This window comes from Macaca mulatta, chromosome 7, assembly GCF_049350105.2.
Source record: "Macaca mulatta isolate MMU2019108-1 chromosome 7, T2T-MMU8v2.0, whole genome shotgun sequence".
Lineage (NCBI taxonomy): Eukaryota > Metazoa > Chordata > Mammalia > Primates > Cercopithecidae > Macaca > Macaca mulatta.
Genome location: NC_133412.1, coordinates 109184021 through 109200411, shown reverse-complemented (window position 1 = coordinate 109200411; position 16391 = coordinate 109184021). Strand labels below are relative to the sequence as shown.

The 16391-nt window shown below is 38.5% G+C and overlaps 1 long non-coding RNA gene across 1 annotated transcript; it reads right to left on the bottom strand.

Annotated features, from left to right (window-relative positions):
* Positions 1–3673: 3673 nt before the first annotated feature.
* On the bottom strand, positions 3674–14739 carry LOC144330241 (uncharacterized). Its single transcript, XR_013396242.1, has 2 exons — positions 12715–14739; positions 3674–4563 (listed from the first exon to the last, which is right to left on the bottom strand). It is a non-coding gene; the product is annotated as an uncharacterized LOC144330241 (long non-coding RNA).
* Positions 14740–16391: the final 1652 nt, after the last annotated feature.

Here is a 16391-nt window from a genome sequence, read left to right as displayed (position 1 = left end):
GGGTTTCACCATGTTGGCCAGGCTGGTCTCAAACTCCTGACCTCAAGTGTTCCACCTGCCTCGGCCTCCCAAAGTGCTGGGATCACAGGCGTGAGCCACTGCACTTGGCCTATTCATCAATTTTATAAGTAGTTAGTGAAAACCTAGCATATGCCAGATGCTGGGTATAGGTAGGAGGGGGAGGCTAACACATTCAAGAAACAGTATACAGTTGCCACTTCTAAATGCTTTTGTTCTTAATGATGTACTAAATAATTACACATTATATGTTGTATTAGGGTTTTCCACAAAAACAGAAGCAATAGGATGTGTATATAGAGAGAGATTTAAGGAACTGGCTTGCATGATGGAGGAGGCTGGCAAGTCCAAATTCTGCAGGGTCGGCCAGCAGGCGGGAGACTGCACATGTTGGTTAGCCATTTAGAGATCCTCTTTTACGAAGTGCCTGCTCAAGTCTTTTGCCCATTTTTCTATTGGGTTACTTTTTCATCAGTTTGGATGAGCTCTTTATAAATTTTGGATTTGAGTTTTTTGTAGGGTATGTATTAATATTTTGCAAATATCTTCTCCCACTCTCTGGCTTGCTTTTTCAGCCCCTTTGTGTTGCCTTTTGCTGAACAAAAGTTCTTAATTTTAACTTAGTCATATTTATCTATCTTTTCCTTTAGCTTTAGTGCATTTTAAGTCCTGTTTTTTAAATCCTTGCACTCTCAAGGTCATGAAGATATTCTTCTTTGTTTTCTTCTAGAAGTTTTATTTTTTACTTCTTGCAGACGTTTAATTTTCACATTTATAACTATAATCAACCTGAAATTGACATTTCCATATGATATGAGGTACTTATTATAAAGTAAAACATAGATGCAGAAAATATCACGAGGCAAATGTATAGCTTAATGAATTATTATGAGTCAAACACCACCCACGTCAAGAAATGGAACTTAACACATGCACTCATATGCTCATTGCAGCACTATTCACAATATCAAAGACATGGACTCAACCTAGCTGCCCATCAACCGTGAATTGGATGAAGAACACATGGTACATATACATCATGGAATACTATGCAACCACAAAATGAATGAAATCATGTCCTTTGTAGCAATGTGGATGCAGCTGGAGGCCATTATCCCAAGCAAATTAACAGAGGAACAGAAGACCAAATACCACACGTTCTCACTTACAAAAAGAAGCAACAATACATACTGGGAACTACTGGGTGGGGAGGGAAGAAAGGGGACAAGTGTTGAAAAACTAACTGTTGGGCAGTGTGCTCACTACCTGGGTGACAGGATCAACTGTACTCCAAACCTCAGCATAATGCAATATACCCAGGTAACAAACCTGCACATGTATCCCCTGAATCTAAAATAAAGATTGAAATTGTTGGAAGGAAGGAAGGAAGGAAGGAAGGAAGGAAGGAAGGAAGGAAGGAAGGAAGGAAGGAAGGAATTTTTAGAAGAGACTGTTATGTTGCAATTAAAATTATGTTTATGAAGAGCGGGGGAAAAAAAAAGAAATAGAACTTTGCCTGCCAGTACTGGAGCTCCTCCAGGTGCCCCTTCCCAATTTCAATCCTCTCCCAGAACCTGACTACTGAATGCTGTCAGAATTCTCCCATATTGTGCCAAAATGGCCAGGAGTTTATACCTCACCTCATTCCATCATTGCATGTGGGCTGCCCTGGGAAGGTATGATCCCAGGAAGGCAGCTCTCTGCAGCTGAGACAGCTCCTGAAGTAGCTAACAGATCCTTGCAGCTAGGCAGCAAGCCTTCCCTGGGTGGCACATCTCCATCCCTCACACACCATGTCACCTAGTTTTGGTATAAATACTGTCTACTGCAACTTTATTTGAAATCACACTGAACCTACATAGATAAATTTGGAAGAATTTACATCTTTACAATATTTAGTTTTCCAGGCCAGGTATGGTGGCTCATGCCTATAATCCTAGCACTTTGGGAGGCCAAGGTGGGTGGATCACTTGAGATCTGGAGTTCGAGACCAGCCTAACATGGTGAAACCCCATCTCTACTAAAAACAAAATATTGCTGGGCGTGGTAGCGGGCGCCTCTGTAATCGTAGCTACTTGGGAGTCTGAGGCTCGAGAAACACTTGAACTTTGGGGGCAGAGGTTGCAGTGAGCCGAGATTGAGCCACTGCATTCCAGCCTAGGTGACAAAGCAAGACTCTCCGACTCATCAAAAAAAAAAAAATTACTTTTCCAATACATAAAAATGGCATGTCTCTTCACTTAGTTTTATAGTCTTTATAATGTTTTATAGAGAAGACTTACACATCTTTTGCTAGATTTTTCTTCTAGTTATCTAATGTTTTTGATGATATTGTGTTATTTTAAAAACTTTATTTTCCAATTGTTTACTGCGTTTTATATTGACATCATATATAAGGTCCTTTCTAGATTCACTCATTACTTCTAACAGTTTTTCTGCAGATTTGTTTGGATTTTCTACACACATAATCATGCCATTTGCAAATAATGAAAGATGTATGTTTGTTTATTTATTTTTATTTTTAATTTTTATAACTTTTATTTTATTTGCCTTTTTCTCTGTCAAGGATTCCCAGAAAGTGTTGAATAGTAGTGATGAAAGCAGTCTGTCTCATTCCTGATATCAAAGAGAAATCTTTCAATATTTCACCAATATGTATGAAGTTGCTATAGGGTTTTCTTTGTTTTTTGGGTTTTTTTTTTTTGAGATGGAGTCTAGCTCTGTTGTCTAGGCTGGAGTGCAGTGGCATGATCTCAGCTCACTGCAACCCCCACCTCCCAAGTTCAAGTGATTCTCCTCCTGCCTCAGCCTCCCGAGTAGCTGGGACCACAGGTGTGCGCCACCACACCTCGCTAATTTTTTGTCTTTTGAAGACATATATTTTCAGATTAAAGAAGTTACTTCTATTCCTAAGTTTTCTTAACAATCATTGAATTTTGTCAAATGTTTGTTCTGTAACTTCTAAAATAACCATATTTTTTCTTTATTCTTTCATGTTATAAGTTACCTTAATATTTTTAATATTAAAGCAACTTTGGTGTAAAAGTAACTTGATTGAGATATAGATATTGTTTTATAAATCAATAGATTTGATTTGCAAATGTTTTATTTAGAATTTTTGCATCTTAGTTCACAGAAAGATTGGGTGTACTTTCTTACAATGTCTTTGTTACGTTTGGGTATGAAGGTTATGTTGGCCTTATAAAACACGTTAAGAATAATTACTTTTTTTCTACTCTCTGGGATAATTTAAGAATGATGCTTTTTTAAATGAAGGTTTGAGCATCTAGGCTTAGAGATTTCCATTTGGGAAGATATTCAACTTATTTTAATGGCTATAAGACTACTCAGATTTTCCATATCTTGTTGTATTATTTTTGCTAAGCTGTTATTTTCCAGCACTTTGTCCATTTTATCTACATCTTCAAAATTATTCACATAAAGTTCTTTGTAAATCATCTTATTTTCTTATTAATTTTGTAGAATCTGCAGTGATGTCCCCTTTTTCATTTCTGATATTAGTTATTTTGTGCCTTCACTCTTTCTTTCCCTGATCAGTCTTGCTAGAAGCTTATCGATTTGTTAATCTTTTCAAATAATCAAATTTGGCATTTTTATTCTATTGTATGTTTGTTTTTTACTTCTTTAATTTCTGTTTTCATCTTCATTTTTTTTCCTTTTTTTTACATTCTGTGGGCCCAATTTTCTGTAGCATTTCTAATTTCTTTAAAATGAATACTTTGATCATGACTTTTTCAGTGAAATAATGTAAGCATTTTAAGGCTAAAAATTTTCCTTTCTGCATGGTTTTAGTTATATTCTACAATAAGTTGTGCTATATCATATTTTCATTATCATTCAGTTGAAAATATTTTCTAGTTTTCATTGTACTGTCTTCTTTGACCCTTGTGTAATTAAGTAGTGTATTTCCAAAGATTTGGGCATTTTGTTGTTATCACTCTGTTGTTATCTAGCTTAACTGCACTGAGGCCTAAGAACATATCTGTAAATTTTTTTCTTGTCAAATGTGTCAAGAAATGCTATATGGCTCTGCATATGTGCAATATTGATGATATTCCATGCTCCGCAGTTGCTGGTTACAGTATTCTATCTGTGGATAACATTGATGTTGTTAGTTTCATTAATCATATTAATAAATCTACTATATACTTAGAGTTTTGTGAGGTTCGTCTTTTAGTTCTATCAATTACTGATGGATATGTTTTGGAGTTTCTCACTATGATTCTGGAGTTTCTCACTATGATTCTATTTCTCATTTAGTTCTAAAAATTTTGCTTCCTATATTTGGGACCTAGGTTATTAGATGCACACAATTATATAATCACTTTATTTGAGGGTTCTTTGACCCTTTATCATTTTAAAATGTCTTTTTTTCATTGATAGTAATGTTTGTTTTTGGTTGATATCAGAATAACTCCTTTTGCTTAGGTTTTCTATGGTATTTGTTTTATTTATTTATTTATTTTTATTTACTTTGAGACGGCGTCTCGCTCTGTTGCCCAGGCTGGAGTACAATGGTACGACCTCGGCTCACTGCAACCTCCGCCTCCCAGTTCAAGCAATTCTGCCTCAGCCTCCCAAGTAGCTGGGACTCCAGGCATGTGACACTATGCTTGGCTAATTTTTGTATTTTTAGTAGAGACAGGGTTTCACCATGTTGGCCAGGATGGTCTTGATCTCTTGATCTTGTGATCTGCCCGCTTCAGCCTCCCAAAGTGCTGGGATTACAGGCATGAGCCACCATGCCCAGCCTTCTTTTAACTTTCAATCCTCGTTTGTATTTACATTCAAGATGTATCTCTTCTAAGTATAATATAATTTGGCAGAGTTCATTTTTAATATGGTTTGGCAACTTTTCTTTTTAAATTGGAGAATTTAGTCTATTAATATTGAATGTACTTGCAGATAAATTTGGGTTTATATTTACCAACTTGTTTGTTTTCCTGTTTTACTTACCATTTCTTCAACTTGTTTTATGTTACTTTTTCTCTTCTTCTTGTCTTTAATGAATTACGTATATTGTTGTTCCATCTTCCCCTCTATTAACTTGTTAATTATATAGTATTTTACTATTCTTTTAGTTGTTACCCTCCTTGACAGCATGCATTCTTGACTTTTTTTTTTTTTAGAGTACAAACTAATTATTTTATTATTCCCCAGACAATGTTAGGGTCCTTAGCACACTTTAACTCCATTTCCCCCCGACCACCACCTTCTTTATTATTTTCATTGTACACACATTTTAAACCTCATGAGCCCTTTGTTTGTTTATATAGCAAACATTCATTTATATTTGTTCTATTTGCCTCTTCAACTACTCTTCATTTATTCCTGTGCTTCTGTGTTTCTATCTGGAATCATTTTGCTTTTACCTAAAGACCTCCCTCTGGTACTTTATTTTTAGTAAAGCCTGTTTGTGAACAATTCTCTCAGGTTTTTGTCTGGAAATATTTTCATTCCACCTTCTCTTTGAAGGATACTTTTGCTGAGTAAAGAATTCTAGGTTGGCAGTTACTTTCTTCCAGTTGTCCTGGAGATTCTGAAGGCTACCTAATAACTTTAGCTAATTTTAGGCAGAAGGTAATTTATTAAAATGTGTTTTGTTGTCTGCAACTAGGAACTTTGATGACTACAGAGTTGAAAATCACTAGTCAGGTGTCCCATAATAATTGATGAGTTAATAATAATAATGATGAGTTGTAATTACACTTCTATCACATACAAATGTCTTATACATACTAAACTCTGTTTCTGAGTTTCATATTACATTTTACTTATTATTCTTGCTATGGAAACAAGCTGTTATTTATTTTTAATTCATAATACATTAAATATCTAATAATACATTCTCACTTTGCTGCTTTTCTTTTTCAAAATTTTACTCATATATTCCCATCATTTTTTTCTTTCAGGTAATCTTAAGAATCATTCTACAAAGTTAGAAACAAAATCCTAAATGTTATTAGGATTTTGATATGAAAGTGCCATATTTATAAATTAATTTACACTAAATTTACAATATGTCTTTACTCCAGGAACATGTTGGCTTCTGAGTTATAGAAGTTGCATGTCTCTGAGAAGACGTGTGTGTGTGTGTGTGTGTGCGCGCGTGTGTGTAGCCTGTACATTGCATCTTATTTTTGTTCATAAGTATAGAAGCTTTTATAGATATAAATGAAGTAGTTTTCAAAATGTTTGCTAACTGTTTGGCATACAGGAAAGTCACCATGCAGAATGCTCTAGTTATAATCATTTTTCCTTAATCCTTTTGACTTTTCAAGGCACACAATTCTATAATCAGAAAATAGGGACAATTTTACCTTTAATTTCCCAAGATTCGTGCTTCTTTTTAAACTAAACTTTAAACAACTTAAAGGAAAATGTTAAACATTGTGAAACATGGTATAATCCTACAATGTAATATTATTCAGCCATAAAAAATAATGAAGTGCAGATAAATACTACAATCATGGATGAACCTTGCAAACATTAAGTGACAGAAGCCAGTCACAAAAGACCAAATATTGTATGATTACTTTTATACTGAAATCCAGAATAAAGAAATCTATGGAGACAGAAAATAGATTAATGGTTGCTTAAGGGTGGGGGAGAGGGAGGAATGTGGCAGGGGAGGGAGGTGGGATGGAAGGTACAAAGCTTCTTTTTGAGGTGATGTCTAAAATTGATTGTGGTTGCACATTATCCATGAATGTATGGTATGTGAACTAGATATCAATATACCTCAAAAAAATAAGAGCTGTCTACAGAATGAGAGAAAATTTTTGCAAACTACACACTATCCAGCATCTAGAAGGACCTTAAACAAATTTACAAGAAAAAAACAACCCCATTAAAAAGTGGGCAAAGGACATGAACAGACACTTTTCAAAAGAAGATATACATGTAGCCAACAAGCATATGAAAAAAAGCTCAACATCACTGATCATTAGAGAAATACAAATCAAAACCACAATGAGATAGTATTTTACAACAGTCCAAATGGCTATTATTAAAAATTCAAAAAATAACATGTGCTGGCGAGGTTGCAGAGAAAAGGGAACGCTTATACACTGTTAGTGGGAGTGTAAATTAGTTCGACTATTGTGGAGATAGTGTAGCTACTCCTCGAAGACCTAAAACTGGAACTACAATTTGACCCAGCAATCCCATTACTGGGTATACACCCAAAGGAATATAAATCTTTGTATCATAAAGACATATGCACATGTATGTTCGTTGCAGCACTATTCATAATAGCAAAGACATAGAATCAACCTAAGTTGATTATCCTTAGCAAAATAATGCAGGAACAGAAAACCAAATACTGCATGTTCTCACTTATAAGAGCTAAATAATGAGAACACAGGGACATATAGATGGAAACAACACACACTGGGGCCTACTGGAGGGGGGAGGGTGGGAGGAGGGAGAGGATCAGGAAAAATAACTAATGGGTACTATGCTTAATACCTGGGTGATGAAATAATCTGTACAACAAACCCCCACGACATGAGTTTACCTATATAACAAACCTACACATGTACCCCTGAACTTAAAAAAAAGAGTTGGAATAACCTGAATCTTTGGCTTGTCCCTGACTTTTAAAAAGCTAGAATTTCAGTTACGTACGATTTTGGTTATAGGTTTTATATAGCCAATCATTTTGCTCTAAGGCCTCATTCACAAAAGTTTGTGCTTTGATATATATGGTAAGGAGACAGGAACACTGAAAACTGCATCTTCCAGACACTCTTCTGACTAGCTTCCAGTATGTTCTGCCAATGGAAGGCACTGGGAGAAGACTGGAAGACTGGAGGATGGAAGAAGCCATCCTCTTCCTATTTCTGGTTTCTGATGGTATATCTGATAGTGGCAGCAGCTGCAAGGACAGTCTAAACTTGATGCAGCGGCGACAGTAATACCAAAAGCAGTGGTAGCCAACAGCAGCAGCAACAGTGGGATGGCAGCTGAGGTTCCTGGATTCTGTCCAGCAGCTGACTCTTAAAGCAGGAGCCTCTGCGGCATGATGCCCTGACTGCTGGAAACCCGTGCCTTGAATACTAGTTGTTGACAGCAGTTACTTTTTTCAGTAAACTTGTCTTCCTCCAGTCCTAGTTTAGGATCCCCCATAAAAGCAGAGCCTGATATAGGGACATTAGTACAGCAATGTACTTGAAGTGAGGGAGTGGAGAGATGAGACAGAGACAGAGGAAAAGACAATAAAGGGTACATTGATGAGCTATTACTACTGAGGGTAACTGGGGCTCCATTCCCCTTGGGGATCCTCAGAGGACCTGTGTACCATGCATACCGGAATGCCTCCTTATTGAGTTTTAACCCCGGTGGCTGATAGTTCTCTTTGGGGACACTAAATCCCCCGCACTCCTGGGCTGCTCCCGCCTGCAGGCTGAGCAAGCTCCCCGGGCTTGGGGAAGTCTGAGACAGAAGAAATAACAGACTGGCTGTGGTGAAGTCAGAACCCACCCTTGCCCCATGGGATGTGGGCAGGGCACCAAGGCATCTTTGTATGGAAGTTTTATATGTTGTTTTCTTTGAGCATCAGAGTGATTATAAAATGCATTGTGAAGCTTTGAAATATTTAAAATAGTATCTCCTTCACTGAAGTTTTAAGGAATCGGTTTGTAAAACTATGAATCCAGTGCTTTTCTGGAGGTAGATCTTTGTTGACTTTTTACATTTCAAGATGTGCCTTCTTTTGCTGCATTTAAATCAACTACAGAAATAGGATGTGATTAGTTGGAACCCGAATAATTGACCAGATAACTAGAGGTTGTAAAACCTGCAATTATTTTTGCACCAACCTAATAAAAAGAAATCTCAAAGCAAAATTTTCAACTGGGTTAGCTGCAGGCAGATATAGATCATAGACATAGATTTGGATTTGAAATATGCTCATCTCTATCAAGCAAAAGAATACGGAAAGAGTACCCAGAGATCCTGCCCACCAACAAGGCCATAAAGAGTGTCAAATTTATAATATTCACTGAGGATAACTGAATTAGTCATGCTTGGTATTTCTGATATAGCACATCAGGGCATATAGAATACTCTCTCTATGAATAAATAGAGAAATATACCTGAGGAAAGAGACAGCAAAGGTAGAGGGATCCCTGGGCCACAAACAAAAGATACTTATAGTTAGAGAAAGTTCATTTTTTTCTTATTTTAAAAAACAAGTTATTTAAGATTTTGCATGAAATGTTTTGACTTTCCCTTCAGTGCAAAACCATTTTTCCCTCAAATGATTTACCTAATAGACATGAAGAACTGCTATCAAGGCTTTGCTCATGCAGTTATAACAGTGAGAAAATTATTTTACATCAGCTGCTGACAACTAGTCCCCCTCTCAGGGGCACATAATGAGAGAACTGTCAGGCAGATGAGTGTCCAGCGCGGAAATATTTAATTAATGAGCTCTTGTCTTGCCTCTAGGTAATTCTTCACAGTCCTAAGGATAGAGAGAGAGCACCCTCTGATCAATCCAGGGAATTAAAAAAACACACACATTCACTGCTGAAAGAATTTCAGTTTTCATTTTTTTTTAAAATCCAAGTTACCTATAAAATTTCATGGACTTATTTAACATGCTTAAACTTTTAAAGGAGGAGACTGCCATATGATCTAGACTTAGCATTTCATATTTTAGATCTTAGGTCTTTAAGGAAAAATATAAGAGAAAGCTACTATGAATTCATTTCCACTTTTAATAACTGTAATTTGATCATTTAAACGGCACTTCCATAGATTAGAAAACAGTAGCGCAATACATGGGAGATATTTATTCAGTGCATTCACAGTGTCTGCTGTGTGTTCTAGAGCCACAGATCTCTGTAATATATTTCCACAGTCCCCAATTTTGGAACCACCCCATACTTCAGACTGGAACAATGCCAGGCTGCTCTGGAATCCTGCTTTCTTGTATCAAGGCCTTTTGACTCTTTCCTGGAGAATCTTAACCTCTGGTCATGAGCTTGCATATTCCCTTTAAGAATAACATATAGCATCTTATTCCTAGAAAGAGCTTCTTCCCTCTGTTGTTGCTGTTCTACAACAAAAGACTGGGGCTTGAGGGCAGGTGGGGGAAGGGGGAACTGAGAAGGTGAGGTGGGGGTGCAGAGTGGAATTCAGGGAGGTATCACACTAAAAGCCAGATCTCTGGGTTTCTAATGCAATGCTCCCACCTTTAAGTAAGCAGAGAAAGCATTAAAAGAGTGGCTGGGCCTAAGCGTCTCCAGGATTTTTCTATCACCATTATTCCCCTTGTCCACCAATCCACAACCCACAAAAAGTTATTTTACTCCTGGTGAGATTAATAGAATATGTTATTTTTTTATTTGCACAAATTTGTGGGGTACATCAGACATTTTGTTACACATAATGGGTACTGAGTGACTCAGGGTATTTAGGGTGTCCGTCACCTGCGTACAATACATGTTTGTTAAGCATAATCATCCTACTCTGCTATCAAACATTGAATTTATTCCTTCTATCTTACTGTATGTTTGTGCCTTTTAGCCCACTTCTCTTCATAACAGCATATTTTAAAGATAGAATCCACCATAGTTGTAACTCCTGGAAACTGACTCTGGCTTCTTCTGGTATATTTTTAGCATGTTTAAATCAAATTGTAATATCACTCTCGACTTCATCTAATATTCTAGAATTCCTAAAGATTACAGGTATCCATTTTTGTAATATTAATCAGTTATCTACTTAATACATTTAGAATAATATAAGATCGTTCTATTTAAGTAAAGGCTAGGGATATTAAAATTAATTTTATAGGAGAACATTCTGAAGATTATTCTAAAAAAAAATGAAGATGATCACCTGACATGACAATAAATTAACCCTGTGTAAAAATATTGGGGCAAAATGGAAGTTTATAATTTATTAAAAAAGAAAGTAAGAGAACATTGTATCTTGTAAAGCACTAATGAAAGCCTCTTTAGCAAAATACGACTAAAGAATTCAGGCATATCATTCGCAACACAAAAATACTGCAGATCTTGTACCTACTACAAATGGCATCCAGGTGACCAAGGCTGGCGTTCCCAGAATGTCACTGTGGCTGGTGTCTGTTTTGACTGGTCAGCATCCATGCCATGCTAATTATTAAATGTTTTAATATTATTCTTGCAAGTCTCCCCAAAATAACCTCAGTATCTGTTCTGTTCCCAATGGTCTTTAGCAACAGTTGCAAAGCACCCTCCTGCTACAGTAAAGAATTCTCCTTTATATCAAATCTAAATTACTTCTGTATTAGGCAGAACCCTTTTAATTGCAAGTAGCAGAAACGATACAAATTAGCTTGAGCATAAAGGGACTTTATTGGCTTGTGTTCCTGGATAGAGCTGGCCTCCAGAATTCAAAGTACATCATCTAGTCATCCTTGTTCTCTCTCCCCCTTCTCCTTTCCTCTTTCTGCAGCTCTCAATGAATTGACTTCCTTGCCTCCTCCTGAAGCCAGGCTTCTCCCAGGTGTATGAGTTGGGAGCAGGAGAACCAAATCCCAGATAGGAATCATATCTAGTCAAATCTGGATCACATGACAACCACTCCTATGCAGAAGGTAGAAGGAATGTGATATGGAAGGTACTGTCTTTGGCAACCCCACACCCAAGCAGGATGAGGAAGGGAAGGAGTCCTGCCACTCCCAGCAGGCCTCACATCAGCAGCATTAGTAGCTGGTGAGAAATGCAGAATCTGGAGCTGCATCCCAGACCCACCAAATCAGAATCCAGAGTTCAATGAGATCCCCAGCTGACTCCCATGCACTTTATAAATGGAGAAGGTTTTTCTCCTGGGAAAGGTGCCGTGAAGGATGACATCATTACAGAAAGGGGAAGGAGGAAAAAAACAGATGTTCACTCACACACAACTGTGATGCCACGCAATTTCCTTTTGCTTAGTCTTCAGTAAAAATGATGAACTAATTATTATTCTAAGTATCACAAACATCAATACTCATTTTAAAAAACAGGCCAGGTGCAATGGCTCACCCCTGTAATCCCAGCACTTTGGAAGGCTGAGGCAGGCAGATAACTTTAGGCCAGGAGTTTGAGACCAGCCTGGCCAACATGACTTAAAATAGAAAAATCTCTACTTAAAATACAAAAATTAGCTGGGCATGGTGATGCACGCCTATAGTCCCAGTTACTCAGGAGGCTGAGACATGAGAATCACTTCAACCCGGAAGGCAGAGTTGCAGTGAGCTGAGATCATGCCACTGCACTCCAGCCTGGGAGACAGAGTGAGACTCTGTCTCAAAAACAAACAAAACATCTGTAGGTCTCCCTATAGTTTCTTGTTCTTTAAAATTCCTATTCTCCTTTATCAAGGCTAGCAGCTAACTTAGCTATTTTTAGTCTCACTTTTTATTTTAGAAATTATTTGCTATATAATGGCCAGGCACAGTGGCTCACACGTATAATCCCAGCACTTTGGGAGGCCAAGGCAGGTGGATCACTTGTGGCCAGGAGTTTGAGACCAGCCTGGCCAACATAGCGAAACCCCATCTCTACTAAAAATACAAAAATTAGCCAGGCATGGCAGCATGCACCTGTGGTCCCAGCTACTCAGGAGGCTGAGGCATGAGAATCGCTTGAACCCAGGAGGTGGAGGCTGCAGTGAGCCGAGATCGTGCCACCGCACTCTAGCCTGGCTGATGGAGTAAGACTCTGTCTCCAAAAAAAAAAGAGAGAGAGAGAGAGAGAGAGAGAGAGAGAGAGAAAGAAATTATTTGCTGTATAAGGATTGTTGTTAGGAGGAAATCAACACTATAACTGTTTGTTTCTGTCTTTGACCCTGGTTAAATTACTCTATATCCTGCCAGCATACCTGCTTGCTACTGATAGGGGTAGCACAACCTAGTAGTTATGAGCATGGATCCGAAGCTAGGGGCTGGTGTAAATCATGATCTGCCACTTACTAGCTACGTTTCTTACCTCTCTTACCTTGATTTCCTCATCTGTAAAAGGGGCTCATCATAGTTGTGAGGAGAATTAAGTGAACTAATATTTGTGCCTGGTATTCAGTAAGCACTATGTATGTTTTTGAAACAAATAAACGTTGTTGGAGTGAAACCATCCAACATATCTCTAATGCTGTTTTGTGACTAATGGATTAAGTGAGCACTTTGAAAATATATATATTACTTGAGTGATTAAATTGCCAAGCTTCCCATTTCATTTACATCTTATTTCCATTTCCAGTGAATCACTCCTTCTAAGCACAAGGTTGTGAAAGGAAATCTTCTACACTAATAATAGCATTACAAGCTACTATAACCAAGGCTTACTTACATGATATCACCAAAGCTCCAATAAATTTCTCAATTTAAATATTAAAGTAAAAATCAGTCAATGATCTGGAAATATCTGGGGTGAAAGAGTGATTACCACTAAAAAATAGATGGAAGTCATTGTTGCTTTTAGAGCCTAGAGAAATGCAAAGATCTGTTATTCTAGGTAATTTACTTACTCTCTCTGCCTCCTTTATGGGCTGCTGGAAAGATTAAATGATTAATGTGTGAGAAGTGCTTAGAACAATGCCTGGCTCAAAGTAAGTAATCAGTAAATGCCAGTTCTTATGATCACAGGGATTCTGAATACAGGTTGTGGCGATCAGGAGTTATGATGACCATGGCAGGTGGCGATGCCCCAAAGTGCAGAGGATGTCAGTTCCTCTTCCACATCCCCAGTCAACACGCACATTCCTCTCCACAACCAAGAGAAGTGGGCACTAAAGAAAGGAAGGGCGAGGAAAGACAATTCTAAAAGATCACCGAGGTGTATGGTCTGAATTATTTGGACTAGTTCTGCTGTGATCTTAGCCAATTGACCCTCTGCCCTAATTTCCCTACCTGAAAAAAGAAGGCCAATTTATTAAGGGCTTTTTGATGCGTGGGTGAAAGAGGCTGTTAACACTCGAAAGTATTATAGATTAACAATCTTTCTAACCATTTTAAATATTAGCAAATGTTCCAGCTCACAAAGTGCCATGGTTTTAGTGGCCTGGAAAACGCTGCAATTTGTTCAAACATCAGTGGGTGTTATTTCTGGATGTTAATCAGTACCATTTACCTTGAGAACCTGGAAAATGTGTGGACTGTGCAAGTGCGCCATCTGCTGGTCCTGGAGACTCTGCGCCGCAGGGCAGGGATGCTTGTCCAAAGAGGCCGGCACAGGAGCTCCTTGGAGAGCAGCAAACCAGCCAAAGCTGTTCCCACCACCTCAGGTCCTGGTGCTGAATTATCACAGTGAACACGTTGCTTTCCCAAAGGCAGATGATGTGTTTGAGAGGGTATGTGTGTGATCTTTAAATAGTGTTGTTCTTTGTGCTTACATTATCATCTAGGAACAAAAGATAATTTATTGCATCTCAGAAATGACACGACTCTGAGATGGCATCTATTTCAAATGCCTCATTTTACACGTGAGAAAAAAATGTGGTCCGAGAGTCAGACAACTTTCCCAAGTTACTCAGCCAATAGTGGCAGGACAGGATCCCCAAAGCTCCTGCCTGGACACTTACTCTCACTACCTTGGAGAAGGTGAAGGAGGGCAGAGGAATCCGCCAAAACGAAGAAAACTTCCCAGCCAGCGTCCTCGGTCACTGTATACATCTTACTGACATGGGCACTTTAGCCATAGTTTGCAAAGAGCTTTAACTTGTCTCTTTATGCCCATATAAAAACTTTCACCTCTGGTTGTAGCCAAAAGCCAAAGCCCTTTTATGCCCTATTGCACTTATGAAAGGGGAAAAATACAAGTGAGGATACTTTATCTTGGGATTATTTTCACTTCCTGAAAAGCCAAAGATCTAGCAGTTGAATCACAAAGTCTGTCCTGCCATTCAGCAGCAGACGCCAACCTCTTCCCTGGCAGCCGCCAGAATAGACACAGGAACCCCACAGGTCAGAAAGTCTACACTCTCATTTCTCTACCAGAGAGAAGTTCCTCTTACCTTATACAGGCCAACTATTGTTTTTTCATTGGTCTTAGTCTAATACTGACATATTTGCCTGGGTCACCTGCCAGTCAACCAGAAGCGCTCATTCAGCCGGGGTGTGGGTACAGAGAAACTCTAGTGCCATCCAACAGAGGGCAGTAGTGCACAGACACATAACCACCCTGCTCGGCTCTCTCCTATCAGAAAAAAAGGGGGTGGGGGGCACAGGTGCATATTCTTGCTGCTCTGACTGTGTTCTGAGAGTGGAGCCAAACATTTTTCAGACGCCAAAATCAATCTTAAAAGTCAATGATCTGACAAGGACAAATATTAATCACTAATTCCTGTTTCCCCCACTTCACGATGCTCAGCTTCGTACTCTGCCCCTGAGCCTCCCAAACCAAAGTTCTTTTACCACGTGACAGAGACACAAGCCTTGGATCCATCTGAAAACAAGGCTGACAAGTTTCTCACCACCTAGCAACACAAAAAACTCTAAACACAATCCAAAGAATCCCCAAGGGAAACAGCTTCAAGAATCTTGAAAATCATACCTATTTTTGTTTGTAATGTGTGAAATTATTACAAGTATGTTCACCAAGAGGACTATTGATGGATGACTCACAATTTAGCTAAATTCAATGAACCACACACTGTGCCTATCCCAGTAGGTGACTCATGCATTTTTTATTTCAAGTATCAAGTGTTTGCCAAAAACAGTATTTAAAAAAAGTAATGAAAATTGTTCTGAAAGAGCTTATGAATAGGGTAGGACTACCCACCGACAGCCTCATTTGTGCTCTGACCACTTACATGGGATTTGGTGGGTCTGCTAGAGCAGTGCTCGACAGAGAGTGCGCTCCCCACAGCAACGCTGGCAGGCGGAGGGCAGGCTCTGCAACTCACCACGCGTGGTTATCTCCCTCAAACCCACGTCTCAGCAAGGACTCTAAAGCCCAGTGATGTATATGTGTTGGGGGGGGGGTGGGTACATATAGGTTTTGCTAAAACATATTAAAAATAAATGCATACATACATTCAATTCCTGTTTGTCTTCTATTGAGCTTACCATTTCTCCCCCTACCTTTTGTAATTTAAGAAATCTAATTATCAGAGAAAAATGGAGGGAATGAAAGGTCACTGAGCAGAAATAATGAAAATGATTGCTGGTGAGGAACAGTTGAGGGGTGCAGACTTTATTCTGACCACTAGTGTTTTCACGTGCACCTGCTACTAGGCTATTCACAAAACCCTCGGTAAGATTCCCCCTTTCTCAGCCTGCTTCTCTGACCAGTCAAAGGAAAAGTTTTTAGGTCCCACTGACTTCCAAAAAAACCCTCAGGTTCACTGACCACCTAATAATACCCTTATAAAGCTCA